The sequence below is a fragment of the Poromitra crassiceps genome (genome assembly GCF_964638095.1).
Source record: "Poromitra crassiceps genome assembly, chromosome: 17".
Taxonomy (NCBI): domain Eukaryota; kingdom Metazoa; phylum Chordata; class Actinopteri; order Beryciformes; family Melamphaidae; genus Poromitra; species Poromitra crassiceps.
Window position 1 is genome coordinate 26,033,279 of NC_139635.1, and position 17,369 is coordinate 26,050,647.

General features: G+C 44.2%; 1 long non-coding RNA gene across 1 annotated transcript; it reads right to left on the minus strand.

The window, feature by feature from the left end:
- Positions 1–22: 22 nt before the first annotated feature.
- Positions 23–3,807, minus strand: LOC310792124. The gene is made up of 2 exons (XR_014553483.1): positions 1,847–3,807; positions 23–214 (listed from the first exon to the last, which is right to left on the minus strand). It is a non-coding gene; the product is annotated as an uncharacterized lncRNA (long non-coding RNA).
- Between the last annotated feature and the right edge of the window lie 13,562 nt (positions 3,808–17,369).

Genomic DNA, 17,369 nt, shown 5'->3' on the forward strand with positions numbered 1-17,369 from the left:
GGAAGGCAGGAAGGTTTTCAAATTATGTGCCGTTTTGTTTAAAATGTACGTTGAGATTGTAGCTTTGCAGAAATGTAAAATGTTACCATTTAGAACCGTAAAAGGTTGACATTTTGTTTCAAATTAGGTTGGGTTAAAGGGTCGTCCCTGCCAAAGTGTTGAGCAAGGTCCAATTCCTATCAGCTGCTGTTTCTGCTCTGTAGCTGAGCCAGACCTTCCCAAGAGACTCCCCCCACATCACATGACTGGAAGGACCAGACCTCCCCAAGAGACTCCCCCACATCACATGACTGGAAGGACCACACATCCCAAAAAGACTCCACACATCACATGACTGGAAGGGCCAGACCTCCCCAAGAGACTCCCCCCACATTACATGACTGGAAGGACCACACATCCCCAAAAGACTCCACACATCACATGACTGGAAGGGCCAGACCTCCCCAAGAGACTCCCCCCACATCACATGACTGGAAGGACCAGACCACCCCAAGAGACTCCCCCACATCACATGACTGGAAGGACCAGACCTCCCCAAGAGACTCCCCCACATCACATGACTGGAAGGACCAGACCACCCCAAGAGACTCCCCCCACATTACATGACTGGAAGGACCAGACCTCCCCAAGAGACTCCCCCACATCACATGACTGGAAGGACCAGACCTCCCCAAGAGACTCCCCCCACATCACATGACTGGAAGGGCCAGACCTCCCCAAGAGACTCCCCCCACATCACATGACTGGAAGGACCAGACCTCCCCAAGAGACTCCCCCACATCACATGACTGGAAGGACCAGACCACCCCAAGAGACTCCCCCCACATCACATGACTGGAAGGGCCAGACCTCCCCAAGAGACTACCCCCACATTACATGACTGGAAGGACCAGACCTCCCCAAGAGACTCCCCCCACATTACATGACTGGAAGGACCAGACCTCCCCAAGAGACTCCCCCACATCACATGACTGGAAGGACCAGACCACCCCAAGAGACTCCCCCCACATCACATGACTGGAAGGGCCAGACCTCCCCAAGAGACTCCCCCCACATCACATGACTGGAAGGACCAGACCTCCCCAAGAGACTCCCCCACATCACATGACTGGAAGGGCCAGACCTCCCCAAGAGACTCCCCCCACATCACATGACTGGAAGGACCAGACCTCCCCAAGAGACTCCCCCACATCACATGACTGGAAGGACCAGACCACCCCAAGAGACTCCCCCCACATCACATGACTGGAAGGGCCAGACCTCCCCAAGAGACTCCCCCCACATCACATGACTGGAAGGACCAGACCTCCCCAAGAGACTCCCCCACATCACATGACTGGAAGGACCAGACCTCCCCAAGAGACTACCCCCACATCACATGACTGGAAGGACCAGACCTCCCCAAGAGACTCCCCCACATCACATGACTGGAAGGACCAGACCACCCCAAGAGACTCCACACATCACATGACTGGAAGGACCAGACCACCCCAAGAGACTACCCCACATCACATGACTGGAAGGACCAGACCACCCCAAGAGACTCCCCCACATCACATGACTGGAAGGACCAGACCTCCCCAAGAGACGACCCCCACATCACATGACTGGAAGGACCAGACATCCCCAAAAGACTCCACACATCACATGACTGGAAGGACCACACATCCCCAAAAGACTCCACACATCACATGACTGGAAGGGCCAGACCTCCCCAAGAGACTCCCCCCACATCACATGACTGGAAGGACCAGACCTCCCCAAGAGACTCCCCCACATCACATGACTGGAAGGACCAGACCACCCCAAGAGACTCCCCCACATCACATGACTGGAAGGACCAGACATCCCCAAGAGACTACCCCACATCACATGACTGGAAGGACCAGACATCCCCAAGAGACTACCCCACATCACATGACTGGAAGGACCAGACATCCCCAAGAGACTACCCCACATCACATGACTGGAAGGACCAGACATCCCCAAGAGACTACCCCCACATCACATGACTGGAAGGACCAGACATCCCCAAGAGACTACCCCACATCACATGACTGGAAGGACCAGACCTCCCCAAGAGACTCCCCCCACATCACATGACTGGAAGGACTCAAACTACACACGGTGCTCTTCATATCACCAAGGACAGTGATTCTGAATACCCTGTATGCAGTCTAAATACTTCACTGGGAACTACTAGCCGAACGCACCCAAAGACACTCTCCACCTCATGACTCCATCTAGAGCAGGGGTGTCAAACTCATTTTAGTCCACGGGCCACATGCGACCCAATTTGGTGTCAAGTGGGCCAGAAAATGAAAATCAATCATCAATAATAATAACCTATAAATGACAAAACCTCAAAATGTTCCTGTTTCTTTTAGTGTAAAGAATTACAGGTACAACCCTACAACACGTAGGCTTATTTCAGCTACCATCAAGCACATTATCTACTGTCTGTACTGTGCATTACAATCAGGGGTGTAGTCGAGGGTAAACGCAAGTAAACATAATTTATCCACCCCTTTGAAATGAGGCAGAGAGTTTACTCACATCTTTTCAGATCAACTGTATCAATCAATGAGGGCAAACAAGGTGGGTAAACTACTCACCTAGGATAGTTTACCCACCTCTGTATTTATCACTACACCCCTGATTACAATTGATGGCAACTGTGCAATTCTCTATATAAGCAAAGGTAATGAAAATAGCTGACCATTTAGTGATTAATACAGATAACATGAATAGGCAGCTTAATATTTAACTTGCTCCTGAAACCTGGTACCTCTTAGCCTTCACAAGTGCATCACATTGGATTGAAGGACTTCTCAGTGCAATTTTCACCCTTTGCAAAGTCATCCTTTGGGCCGGATTGGACCCTTTGGGGGGTCGGATGTGGCTCCCGGGCCGCATGTTTGACACCCCTGATCTAGACTCATCTATCCACTCACTCATTCAGGTTTTTATCAGTAGTTTTAAGGTTTACCACTTTTTTACACTTTTATATCAGTTATGAATGAAATTAGGGTGTTATTGTTTTTTTTGACAGTAATGAATGTTTTAATCGACGTGCCTTTTGAATAGAAATGTGTTTGCTTATTGTATCAGCTGTGATTTCTGGTGATATTTACGATGTCAGGACCAACGTTAGACTTGAATCTGTGATTTATTGGTGAACATGAAGAGAAAAAGAGTTTGAATGGAATTTAATTATCTAGGTGCGTACATGCTGAGCACATACACAAATTAAGTAAAAAGGAAGAAGACAGCAGAGAAACGTTTTTTTAACTCTCCTTATAACATGATATGATGACTTTGTTTGGACAAAAACTGGAAAGATCATATTAATACTCGAGTCAAGATCCGCATTTAAAACAATTCATGTTCTAAATGTTTGTTCTAAACTGCAGGCGGTTCATATTTTTCACATTAAATCTCCAGAAGGAAATCTAGACTGAACTGGACAAAATCACATGAAGGATGTGTATTAATTCTGTTTCATGGTGGGTTTCCAGGTCAGTTTTGAGATATTGCAAAAACAATTCTTCTGTAAATGCTGTAGCTTCATAAAATATGAAACATTCATTGTCATTGTTGTAACAGTGATTAACCTTGATCCATGTCTGTAGCTACAGTATGCAGTGTTGGGTCCTTGAATTTGAGGGAATTGGACCTGGAAAGTCCTTGGATTTTATGTTTTAAAGGTGTGGGAACACTGCGTTATCCACTGAGATGTGCTTTTTTGTAACTGATGGGAATTTGCACATTCTTAGAAAATATGAACAATGTTAATAACAAAATAAATCTAAGTTATTATGCAAAAGGTGTTCATTTTCATTCAAAAGTGTAAACCAAAGGGATATCAGTTTCCTAGTAGTGCATCATGAGGTCACCGTTACGGTTACCGTACAGGTATCCAAGAAAGGTGTGACAGGCAGCTATCTTTTCAGAAATCATTTTGGTTTAACCATATTTTGGGTTCCTTCATCAGGTGATAATGTACTTCACATTACTGTTCAAAGTAGCCTTTGAGTTCTAAAAACACTTTTTGGGTGGGGGGGGGGGGTGATTGATGTAAGAACTCTGTGTACTGACCACATGTTAGTAAGTAGAGTGTAATGTATTTGTCATCTAGGGCAGACATGTGGCTTTGCGCTGTTGGAGGTATTGCAACAGATCTTGGTCAACATTACACCACCTACAGTCTATACGCAACTCCCTGCTGTCATCTAAGGCAAAAGGAAAACCACCATGTGCCTTTCAGCTCTTGATTTTTTTAAGCCTATATAATTAAAGGTTTACAGAGATGAATGTAAAAATAAATGTTATTTCCCTACAGTATGTTTGAACCATTGAGCTATATTAAATATATATGTCGATGGTTTGAACGGTCTGGTGACCAAGAAAAACAGAGGAAACGTTAACCGGGCGTTCATGATGACGCAATGGGAATGCGCCAGGAAGAAGATCTGCAGTCAATAATAATTAATTAATTTAAGCTATATTATAAAAAATTTCAAGGCACCCAAAGTGCTTCACATATCGTGTTTCATTCCACAGTGATTTTGAGGATTGTCGAGCGAGTCATGATAAAGTACAAGGGAGCTGGAATGATAAAATGTCCCCATTTTCTCCACGATTGTACTTGGGCCAATTCCCCCTGCTGCCCCACCCCCTCTGCCGATCACACACACATGCTTCCTCCGATACATGTGCAGTCGCCAGCCGTTTCTTTTCACCTGACAGCGGGGAGCTTCACCAGCAGGACGACCGACCAGAGGAGGCGCTTAAATAATCAACATTTGATTTAAAATAGTCACATGCGCATAAATGCATTCAGCAGTACAAGACACTGAAGCCAGTCAATTGTGTGCCACCAGGTTGAATGTTATGAGTAATAAATACATGATTTCCCCTACAGAGTCGACCCGATGCACTTCACGTAAACTAAAACAAACCTGCTGGTCTGAAACGGCAGTGCAGTCTCCACCCTGCAGCTTGTTGATATTGGAGAGAATTTGGCGGGAAATCTGCTGGTTTGCTTTATGGCACAAAACAGGAAGAGGGTGCTGTTCTTCGAGAGCAAACGGAGATCAAGCTTTCAGAGTTTCTGATAAGTAGCGGAATACTGTGTGACTGGCCATTTAGGCCTCACTCACAGAGTTGGCATGCAGCCTCTCCTCTCTCGCCCCCCAGGGGTTTCATAGTCCTCTTCACTGGCTGATTACAACTCTGCTCACCCGTGGGCTCCTCCACTCTGGAGCACCTGTGGGCTCCTCCACTCTGGAGCTCTCCATGGTGCTGAACCTGTCGAGTCATTTTGGCCACTAATTAGCCATTGTTGCCCATTTACTCTGCCCTAAAATCTGGACTTCTAGATACATTTGCGACAAACCACACCCTTCACACTTGTTCAAAGGTCTCATGGGTTAAAGGGACAGCTCACCCTAAAATCCAAAATACATATTTTCCCTCTCACCTGCAGTGCTATTTATCCATCTATATTGTTTTGTGTTAGGTGCCTGAGTTTTGGAGATATCGGCCGCAGAGTTTCTGGCTTCTCTCCAATACAATGGAACTGGATGGCACTCTGCTTTTGGTGCTCTGAGTGCCAAAGAAATACATTTGATAAACTCAACAACAATGTCTCTGTCCAGAAATCATGACCCGGTTACTCAAGATAATCCACAGACCTTGTTATGAGCAGTTTCATATAGGAACTATTTTCTTTTGACGGAAATACACCCGCTAGCTGAGCTAGTTCCTACAAAAGAAAATAGTTCCTACATGAAACTGCTCACAACAAAGTCTGTGGATTATCTTGAGTAACCGGGTCATGATTTCTGGAAAGAGACATTGCTGTTGAGTTTTTCAAATGTATTCTTTTGGTGCTTCGAGCACCACAAGCCGAGTGCCATCCAGTTCCATTGTATTGGAGAGAAGGCAGCCATCTCTACGGCCGATATCTCCTAGACTCAGGCAACTAACACAAAACAGTATAGATGGATAAATAGTACTACAGGTGAGAGGAAAAATATGTATTTTGGATTTTGTACTGTCCCTTTAAGTATTGTTATTTTCTATTTGTAACCTGACTAACAGGTAAGAATTATGGTTTCAGCTGCTTCCTGATACTGTAGAAGAGAGGAATCTGTTCTACTGGTAGAGTTTCGATGTGATGCAAACTGTGATGAAATCCACAGGTTAATCAATGTTTCCTGCTCCCTGTCCACTTCCTCTTACAAACACACAGAGGAGACATACTGGATGGCCTGTAGTTATGACAAGCAACACATTCATAATTAGGTATTCACAGATACAGTGAATGCTGGGAATACCTATTGTTTTAGCCCAGATTCTTATTCTGATTATTCTACGCTGATTGTGAATGGCTCTAGCACAGTGTCTGATTGGTCAAAGGTTTTCAAATTCGGCACACACGGCACCCCGGTAAGCAGGTCTCCGTGATTTTTTTTGTATCCACCCACAGGGGGGCACTACAGCGATAGTCTATGTTTTTAGGCCTTCGCAGGCCATTTTAGGCCATTGTGACATCATCACCATCCCTTCCCTGCTTCCCACTAACATGTGACATCATCAGTGACATCATCAGTGATGTCATTTCAGTCAGGAGGGACTAGAGACGAGTGAATTAATAACATATTTATTACAGTAGCTAATGAATGATGCATTACAGAAAATATGATGAGAATTAGGTATTGTTAGTAGTCTTTGGTGTTTAGACACCACGGGGAGATATTGAGATAGAGATAGATTGAGATCAGCCCGCAGCAGCAGCCAGTTATATCCCCCTGTAAAGTCTAGATACTGGTGGTGGTGATGCCTCTCCTTCTGAGACTGATGATGAGACTCTTCAGACTGAAGAATCTGATGGGTCTGGGAAGACTGGGTGAAGGGGAGGTGGAGGGTGCGACAGCAGCAAAGTTGGGAGACTGAACGGGATAGAAAATAAAACATTTTAGAGGACAACAACCATGTGATTGGCTTTACAATGGGGGTTGAAAAACAATGTGATAGGCTTACAATGGAGGCGTGTGGGGTGAGAGGTGATGTGACGCTATGCTATTGGATAAAAGAGACCAGGCGGCAAACAGCTGATTATTCAATGAAGCCCGGAGGTTGACAGGTTTATTTTGAGCGTGTGAGCAGATTTGAAGTGAAGTTAAGTAGCACTGCACTCTGAATCCTAGAGTGCAGATTATATAGTCTTCCTGACTGAACCTCCGTTAGAACAATCCTATCACATCATAGACATTGTGACATCATCAGTGATGTCATAGACATTGTGACATCAGAGACGATCGCTGTACTAGGCGGGCGCTGTACTGTGAATACCTGTCGAGGCTGCTTGCACCTTTCATTTACAATTACTTTTATATTCCAAATCCTCTGTTGTTGTAGCAGATACATATTAATCGGACTTTAGCTTGTAGACGAAAATATGAGCTTGTATTAAAAATGTATTTCTGTAATCGTCTGATTTCCTCCTTGACTTTCACAGTAAAATGACACAAGAACACAGCTTCTCCACCACACATAGGAGAAGTGATCAGCTTGTTGACTGGATGTTTCGTCACCCTGGCACAGAGGAGTGTGGGTGAGAGGCTGTACATGTAAATGAAGGCCTTTTACCTCATGGTCAAAGTAACATTTCACACTGTGGGCTAGAGACAACCAGGGCCTGTTTACCAGCCCCACTGGCAAGACAGCTTTAGTGCCAAGGGCTATTTTAAACACTTCTAGACAGGGCTATAAATACTCTATATGATCCGTGCAGGCCATATGGGTTATCTCAAATATGTAATTGATTCATTCAGGGGAAACAAATCTGTCATCTATCTAAGACTCTGTCTTCGAAAGACTGTTGTGTTTGTCAGTCAGTGTCACTTGATATGAGCTGTTAATTATTATCCAAACTGCAGGCAGCAAATGTAGGTTAATTTGAAGTTAACCCATTTCAGCTTCACATGTAGCACTTTTGCGCCACCTGTTGGTTGAATAAGAGCACAACTTCAACTCTTCCTCTTGGGGCTGTTGTTTTATTGATTTGTTCCAACAGGAAGGGGAGGGCAGGGATGATTGTTACAATTGTTTCACATTTCTGTCCATATCTCATAGACTTTTCAAAATGGTGTAAACATTTTACATTTGTCGGTTACAAAACGGAATGTGCTGTACACAGAAAAGGTGTTACTGTCTCAAAGAGAGGGAGAGAAATGTTACATTTGACCCCACATCCTGGGTCAGTTGTAACAACACGGGGTAAAATGTAAGTTCAGTAAAATCCTACTAAGATTATTTATTTGTTTATTTTGTGAACAAATAAAGGAATACACAGACCTTTCAGTACAATCTCTCAGCACAATCTTCTGTCAACTTTAGTGTGTGAGAGAGAGAGAGAGAGAGAGAGAGAGAGAGAGAGAGAGAAAGAGTGTCCATGTTTAACATTAACTGTTATAGTACCGCTGGAATGAGTTCTCAAAGTCAGTGGGATTTTTCTATGGGAATTTTGGTTAAATGGCTGCAAACTGCGAACTTTGTGTTCAGCAAGAAGATAATCTTCACAAATGAGGAGCACTGTTATGATTTTTGAAGCGTGCGCTTTTCAAACGCTTTAAAAAACCCCATAAAAGTGGTCCTTTGTGAAGATTATCTTGCCAAACACAAACTTTGCAGTTTCATAAACTTTTGTTTACTGCAGTATTATATATATATATACGATATAATATAATATAGAGTACTGCAGGGATGAGGTATTTTTAGAGTCTTTTAGAGCCATATAGAGTCTATATGGCTGCTTATTAAAAAGCTAGTGTAGCCTCATTTATTTGCATAAACTAGAAAATCTGCTGATTATCCAAAGCTAAGTATGACGATTCTGACAGTAAAACACTCTGCTATTGGTGGGGATCACTTGAAAATAAATGTGTCTATAAAATTGTTTTCTTCAGAACTTTTTAGAAGTTACAATTATCCTGTGTTATAAATACCCGGTCTGTGTGCGACACTTATTTCAACCCAAGTCTACTTCCAGTGATCAGCACAGATCGAGTTGTTCTGCTGATCTAATAACCCTTTTTCTTTTGAATCCTTGTTTCCCCCTGCATATTTAATTCTATATGCTGCTTTTTCAACTCCAATGTGGCAGAGACACAGTCTAGTAGTAAAAGTACTTGTTAAAGAGTCACATTGGCTTCATACTAAATGTTTGTGCTTCCAGATTTCATAAATTGCAGACAATATGATCTATTATTAGCTTATTAGCTTATTACTTTTCTGTCATTTTGAATCATAGTTAATGAGTGCAACTCAATCTATAAGTAAGCACTGTTTTATATTTAGGGGCATCTGCTGGGCACCAAAAGGTGTCAGACACCAATAGTACTCGGTGCTTTCTGAGGACACTGCATAGGACAGGTGGACCAGTGAGAAGCATCCTCCTCAAAGAGAGGCATAAGCAGTGAGTGGAAGCAGCTGTCAGCAGGGGGCGTAAGACAGCTGTTTAAAGTGTGCGTGTGTGGGTGTGTGTGTGTGTGTGTGTGTGTGTGTGTGTGTGTGAGAGAGAGAGAGAGAGAGAGAGAGAGAGAGAGAGAGAGAGAGAGAGAGAGAGAGAGAGAGAGAGAGAGAGAGAGAGAGAGAGAGAGAGAGAGAAGAAGAGAATCCTACTAGGAATTTCATAGTCTGATCGTTTAAAAATCTGCCTGAGCCTCTACTGGCTAAACTGTTCAAGATTCAAGATTCAAGATTCAAGATTTTTTATAGTCACTCCATGGTACAAGTATCACGTGTGAAATTATTGTGCTGTGGACTCCGTTTACAACATAGTACAAATGTAACAGGGCATTTGAGTGCAAAAACAACAAGAGACACAACAAGCAATAAGGCAGTAGAGTGATAAGACAAGTCAGAGACAGTGGCATATTCACTGCACATACTGTAGGTGCACATGTCGTGTGCATACTTTAAACGTGCTTAAACATTTTAAATTCGGCATATTTGACATACAGGTGCCAATAGCATATTCCTTATTAAACATACAATTAAACTCTGCGTTGTAAATTTGGCGTATTTGACATACAGGTGCAAATACAGGTGCTGTATTTTACATTGTACAAACATTGCTGGCAGCAGATGGTGAGGTGGAAAAAAATCACCTCCAACATATTGTTTTATCCTCTTCAGTCAAGCAAAAGAAAAGCAACTAACAATGTCAGGAATGAGGGAGCAGCAACCATCTTCTGTGCAACAGCAGGCAGCAGGGTTTATGGGAAATGTAGTCTTCATTTTGAGACAGGTGTGAGATAGAGGCAATCCTCACCTTTGTTGAGGATAATTATATCAAGGAATCATAATGAATTTGACAATGTTATATTGTTTAAACAGTACACATAGATACTACTCTTCCACTACCATACATAGTTATTTTATGATTGTGCTTTTTACTTTTTTGTTGTACCCACTTTCCCTCAATCAATATAGCTATTTCCTACATCTCACGGAACGCCTTTTTTCAACAACCTCCGACAAAGGGCGTGGACTTATTACCATGAATATAAAAGAAATGAATGTGTTGCGGTTACTTGTCATAACAAACTGCAGGTGTGTCTCCTCTGTGAGTTTGTAAGAGGAAGTGGACAGTGAGCAGGAAACTGTTGATTAACCTGTGGATGTCATCACTGTTTGCATCACATCAAAGATCTACTGGGTTAACCCTTTCAGACACAAAATCGACCTGGGAATTACCTGGACCCTTGGTGTGAAAAGGGGAATTAGATGTGCTTAACAATACTTTATGATATCAGACCATTGTGCTCAAGATAATTCAAAACTGAACACTATATTGGTCTTAAGATAATAATACATAATTTATTTGAATTATATAGTGCTTTTCAAGGCCCCCAAAGTGCTTCACATATTGGTGTGTGTGTGTGTGTGGGGGGGGGGGGGGGGGGGGGGGGCTCTAGTCATGTGTAGCACCCACCTGCGTGAGATGTATGGATGATTGTTTATCAGTTCACTCACTCAATTGAGCTCTGAATGATATTACCATGAACTCGGAAGAGACGTGCAAGAAATTCACACTGTGCAAATCAGTCTCACATTTTAACTTCAGTCACGACTACTATCATTCAAGTGTTATCAGCATATTGTTTTCATAACTTTATTTTAGAGTGGAAAGGATTGCTATCAGTGTAAATAACTGTATCGACCTATATCTGTTTTTTTTTTATTCTGTCTTTTATTGATTCATTATTTCTTGAAGGTCTAGTCACCCAAGCGCCTCCTTATTCTTTTGGACGAATATCATGTTGAATTCGGGGGTTTCTCTGTGGATTCAACATGATAGCATCCAAAAGATTAAGGAGCTTCTTGGTTCTTAGTGTCTTTAATAGGATAGTTTGGATTTCTTTATGTGGGGCTGTATGAGGTACTTGCTGACAGTCATACATGCAGTAGAATGCAGCCGGCGCGGTCCCTGTTTGGAGAAATGGAGACCGACTCCATCAGGCAAGTAAAGCTGTCTGCCGAGTGTGAACAGGGTCAAGAGCAAAAAACGTTTAAAGAAAAATGCTACCGCTCACCTGGCGTAATCCAAGTCTCCACAAGCCCTGAGATGCCAAGTTGACTTGAAAACACATTCTTAGCTGAATCCTGTGATCTGTGAGCAGCAGTAAGTTGTATTAGCTCGCCCTGTTGCAACTTCCAGCCTGCAGGGGGAGTCAACAGGCATTACATACTACAGTTTACAGGTGACGCACACGCACGCACACGCGCACACACGCACACACACACACACACACACACACACACACACACACACACACCACGCACACACACGCGCACACACACACACACACACACACACACACACACACACACACACACACACAGCTTGGGGGAGTCAGTCTATTCAACATATTTTGCCTGTTGTCACCTCAATCACAATCACTCAACCACACATATAGTATGTGAGAACGACAGCACCCTGGGGCTGTGTTGTCTGTGAACTGGGGGTGTGTTTGCATAAGGAGATAGGCAAATGGTCACCACTCTGCAAGTTGGGAGGTGTGTGTGTGTGTGTGTGTGTGTGTGTGTGTGTGTGTGTGTGTGTGTGTGTGTGTGTGTGTGAGTGTGTGTGTGTGTGTGTGTGTGTGTGTGTGTGTGTGTGTGTATAGGTGTAGGGGGCAGGGGTGAAGGTTGTCAGTCTGTGGATAGAGATAATTAGAATGTCTTCATAATATACCTACACGGGATATTATGTTTTTGTATATCAATATAATTTCTAATAGGTTTTCCATTATTTCCTTTTATAATATGAAATATGTGATAATATGCTCTTACCACTCAGTTGATCATGGATAGCACTTTCACAGAAACCAATTATTCATGACGCTCACTCACAAAGCTTTGGGCAGAATAACAGGCAGTGTTTCCTGGTTATGTTTAGGCAAGTAAAACAACTTGGTTAAGGTTAGGGTTTGGTTTAGGCTTATATCAATCCCAACAGTATTTTTTTTTTTTTTTTTTCTCTAACCTCTGGGGGCAGGCTCGTTTGAACGTCTGAATAACCGGAACTCAAGGGGCTCCGCCAGAGACTCTCTTGGCATAGTGGTTAATGTGTGCGCTTTGGAAGCGGGTCACTGCCAGTGCTGTCAACACAATGCAGGTTACACCTGAACGGGCACTGCACTAGTTCATTTAACTTGTTATTCAGGCTGCACCTGGCTGTATGTGGGGTATGCAGGATACATGATCAAGGTTACGCAAAAGCCATAGATACAAAACAAAACAAACAAGTAAAAACAACAACAACAACACTGATCCTTGATGGCCCAGTCTACTCTGGTCTGACCTAAGGATGATGTGGCCCAAAGCCCTCTCTGCTGAGCATGCCGGGGCAGTCTGCAGGGTGGGGGAGGGTCAGGCAGACACTATGAGCTGTCTGCTGTTTGCACTAGCAAGCTTGTCAGTTGGAATACAATCATACTCCAGGAGAAGTGCAAAACCGTTTTTTATTCAATTAATCCCATCTTTTTTGTTGTTGTTTCTGGCATAAATCGTGTGGCAGAATTAATCACTAGTGGAGATACACCATAGAGAGAGAGAGCTATGGAAAGCTGCTTGCCTACTTTTGCATCATCTACATGTATTATTATTGTGTTCACACTTCACAGTGGATAGCGGTATTTTTTTTTTTTTTATAGTGTAGGTGTGTGTGTGCTGTGAAGTCACTGCCCGGTCAATGCGCGTCCCAGTGCGCACGCAGCGTGCGTGCATCAGAGGTGCGCTGTGCACAGTGTGCAGGCGGCAGCGGCATAAAGTTTGTCAGACCGGAACGCTTTGACTAGGTTGATAGGCTGGCTATCGAAGTCACTTTGGCAATCAAATGCACAATGATTTTTACAGCAGCTTTGGTGCTGCACAGATTACCGTGTTATGTAATAATGTCTGGAGCCGAGCTATTTATTACAGTACACTGTGAAAACACTTACCACATATCGCGATGCCAGGGGGGTTTAACTTTTTTTTGTGTGTCCAAGCGGCAATATCTAAAATCTGTAATATTTTTGAAAATCACAACTATTCCTCGTTTGCGTTTAAGGTTCGTGGAAGACATACGGTTAATATTGATTTGCTGAAGTTTGGGCTTTTATCGTCAGCCCGTAGGGCAAAGTGGTGAGGAGTTGTGAATGTGCAGCCAGAGGGATCGGGAAACACCGCGAGGGCAGAGGGAGCTACCATCTTGCCACGTTCCAGAGAGCAGAGGGGGCGGGAGATGGACGGAGGGGGCGGGGCTAAGATAAGGCTAACCACACGATTGAATAAGCCAAACGCCTCTCAAATGCCATTGGTTATGCGTTTTACCTCTCCGCGCCCCCGTTCGTGTAGAAAGCCTCCCATTGGTTCAGAGCGCCGTCAGTCAGGAAGTGAGCGGAGTTGCTATGCTCGTGAGTTTTATGAGGCAGGAGGGGAGATTTTGATTTCTCACTGCTACAAATACAGACGCCAGGGCCAGCTCAGCCCCCTTTCTACTCTCTCTCTCTCATCGCAGCAGACACACACTCAACATGGCTCCCAGGAAAAACGCCAAAGTGCACGTAAAAGCCAAAGGTGCGTACCGCTTTTCATGTCCATTGTGTGCAAGATTGCAGCGGCGGGGACCTTCGGTCGCCACTGTCAGCAAGCAAGGCCTTTCAAAGTTAATCGGGCGTCAAGCTGTCCGTTATTTCATTCAAAGCCCTTGGTTAGCCAGCCTTCAGACAATGGTGTCGACGTGTTGGCTAGGACTTGCCGTATGGCTAGTGGGAGTCTGCGATTTATAGCGCACATTTTATTTGAGCGCTTTCGATTCTATTGTATTGTGCAACGACAACATGGACGTTAACGTTACACAACAATACACACGGTGCAGGGTTTATTGTTGTTGGCCCTTTATACGCGCAGTGCCGCCTGCGTCGCCATAACTTAATTGCTTTTCACTCTGCAGGTTTCCCAGTCTGATGCCAAACGATCCAGAATGCTCGCGTGTTTTGCTGTTTTGTTAGTGTTTGAATGGGTACCGGACATTCTCCCACTTTGACTACTCTCGCGGTGGTGTCCAGGTCGGTTGCCCCTGGCGACTCCAGCTCCCAAGCGCGCTCGAGTGGGTTTACGTTTTGCAGGGAGCGTGTCTTAACAACCGTAGTGTTGTAACGTTAGCCCCTGAAGCTTAGCTTGTAGCCTGCTGCTGTAGGCCTAGTATTATATATCCATTGTCAGCACTTCACGCAGATGCGCGCAGTCTCGCTAGAATGCACCCCGAGACGCACAGCACCCTACACACTGCCCAATATCGGTTCCCTAGTCACTTTGCCAAATGCTCACGTGTCAATAGAGAGAGAGAGGGCGGGGTTATACGTGGCTCCTGGGAGGTAGCCGTTAGTTTTTCATATCGGTACTCCATAGCTAGTCCCAGTACTCCACCAGCCCTCATTCAAAAAACAGTCTATTGTATGTAGGCTATCATCAATCAGTTCAGCGAGCAAGCATCAATTGAGCGAAGTTTTTATTGAAATAGAGTGTTGCTTGGTGGGGACCACAATGTGTATGCCAAATCATCACAGTAAACTTACACAAGTAAGCAAGTAAAAAAAAAAAAAAAAATGAATTCTTGTTCTAGTTATGTATATAAATACGAGACTATAAACAGACAGAATTTTGATATCTTTTTTTGGGGTGACAGTCTCCAACCTAGTTGAGTCGGGGACGCAGCGTGGCTAATAATGATACAGATGATGGCAATACATAGACATTTAAAATAAGAGAACCTGCCTCAGAACGAGCTGGTTACCTATCGTGGGAGTATTGTATTGTTTTTTAATCTCTGGCTCTTGACACCGCCCGTTTCCTTGATGGAGCTCTGTTGTCACCACCTCTGCCCTCACTGTTGTTATGTGTTGTCCTCCTGATCCTAATCCTGCACCTGGAGTATTATTGACTAGCGATGCCTAGATCTTCTGACCTTGCACTGCAAACTTGCAGAGGCACACCAAAGTGAAGTTGATCTCGCGTGGATGTGTGGAGTGGACCCCCTCCCCCTCCTCCACCCACCCCCTCCTCTCCACTCCACCCCCACGCTGACACGTGGCTCTGGTGGTAGACGCGTAAAGAGCCGTGTTATGTAGTCTTGTGTTGATGGTAAATACTGTATAAATGGAGTAAGGGGAGAGTTTAGTACAGTCTGAGTACTCCATGTCCTCTGTCGACCGTATGGGACACTCCTCCCACTTTTCCCCCCACGTGAAAGAACAATAGTCATCCTATAGTAAGGTTTAGAGACGAATACATAGGGAACACTATACAGTCCTGCTGGAATGTAGGGATACCATAGATAGAACATCTACACACTATAAATGACTATAGCTATATTATAGCACAGGAGATAACAAAGAGTTAATCTAAATTGTCGGCTTCAGTAGGCTGAGTTTTTTTTTCGTGCTTAAATACGACATGTGGCAAGTTGTGTGGCTCTAGACTTTTGAATGAGATGCAGAGGGAGAGACAAGAGAGCGCACCGAAAATAAATGTAACGGCAACCCGTCAAAACACACGCGCCGCAGAGTTTCTCTTCCAGTCTAGTGATAACAGATGAATTGAGCGGGTATTTATTTAGTCTGTATGTTGCAGCAGATCAGGCGTCGGTTGCATGGCAGGAAAGATCCAGGGAACAAAATGTTCAGTTTGAAAGGTTCCTCTCCCAACCCCGCCCCCCCCCCAAGCACGCACGGTGCATGTGCGTTCAACAGTTGCTCCGTCTTCCCCCATTTAAATATGCTCTGATCCTTTCTCTCTCCAAATATACATAAGAACCACAGGTGTGACGTAGTGGCGAATGAATACAAAATAATAATCACCAGACATCCACTAATAAATTAGAAACAAAAATGCAATGTTATATATATATATTCAGAAAAACATACATTTATGCTTTTAGTCCCCTTATAACACCCTTATCCTCGTGTTGTGCATCAGTTACTTACTACGGCGTGTGTGCTATGGATTTATTGATGTCATAAATAAGTGTGTCAGTCTATACTAGAGGTGCGTAAACTAAACTCTCTGTTTTGCAAATAAAAGTATTAGGAAACGAACAAAAGTTTATATTTAGATGCTGACCGGTAGCCAAAGTGACAGAGATGTCCCCCATCTCTGTCTTATGGGACAGTGCACTGCACACACAGGAAAGATGAGAGAGATGGGTGCCATGGAATTTGGGTCATAAGCTGGACATCAGCAACACATGGCACACTGCCCTAATCTCCCATTGATCGCAGCACTGCTGACTGTGAAGAAACCAGCAGTGAGTCGACACAATGCGCCTGCTACTGTATGAAGGCAGCAGGGGTTTGAACATGACACAATGCGCCTGCTACTGTATGAAGGCAGCAGGGATTTGAACATGACACAATGCGCCTGCTACTGTATGAAGGCAGCAGGGATTTGAACATGACATAATGCTGCGCCTGCTACTGTATGAAGGCAGCAGGAATTTGAACATGACACAATGCACCTGCTACTGTATGAAGGCAGCAGGGATTTGAACATGACACAATGCTGCCTGCTACTGTATGAAGGCAGCAGGGATTTGAACATGACACAATGCTGCACCTGCTACTGTATGAAGGCAGCAGGGATTTGAACATGACACAATGCGCCTGCTACTGTATGAAGGCAGCAGGGATTTGAACATGACACAATGCTGCGCCTGCTACTGTATGAAGGCAGCAGGGATTTGAACATGACACAATGCGCCTGCTACTGTATGAAGGCAGCATGGATTTGAACATGACACAATGCGCCTGCTA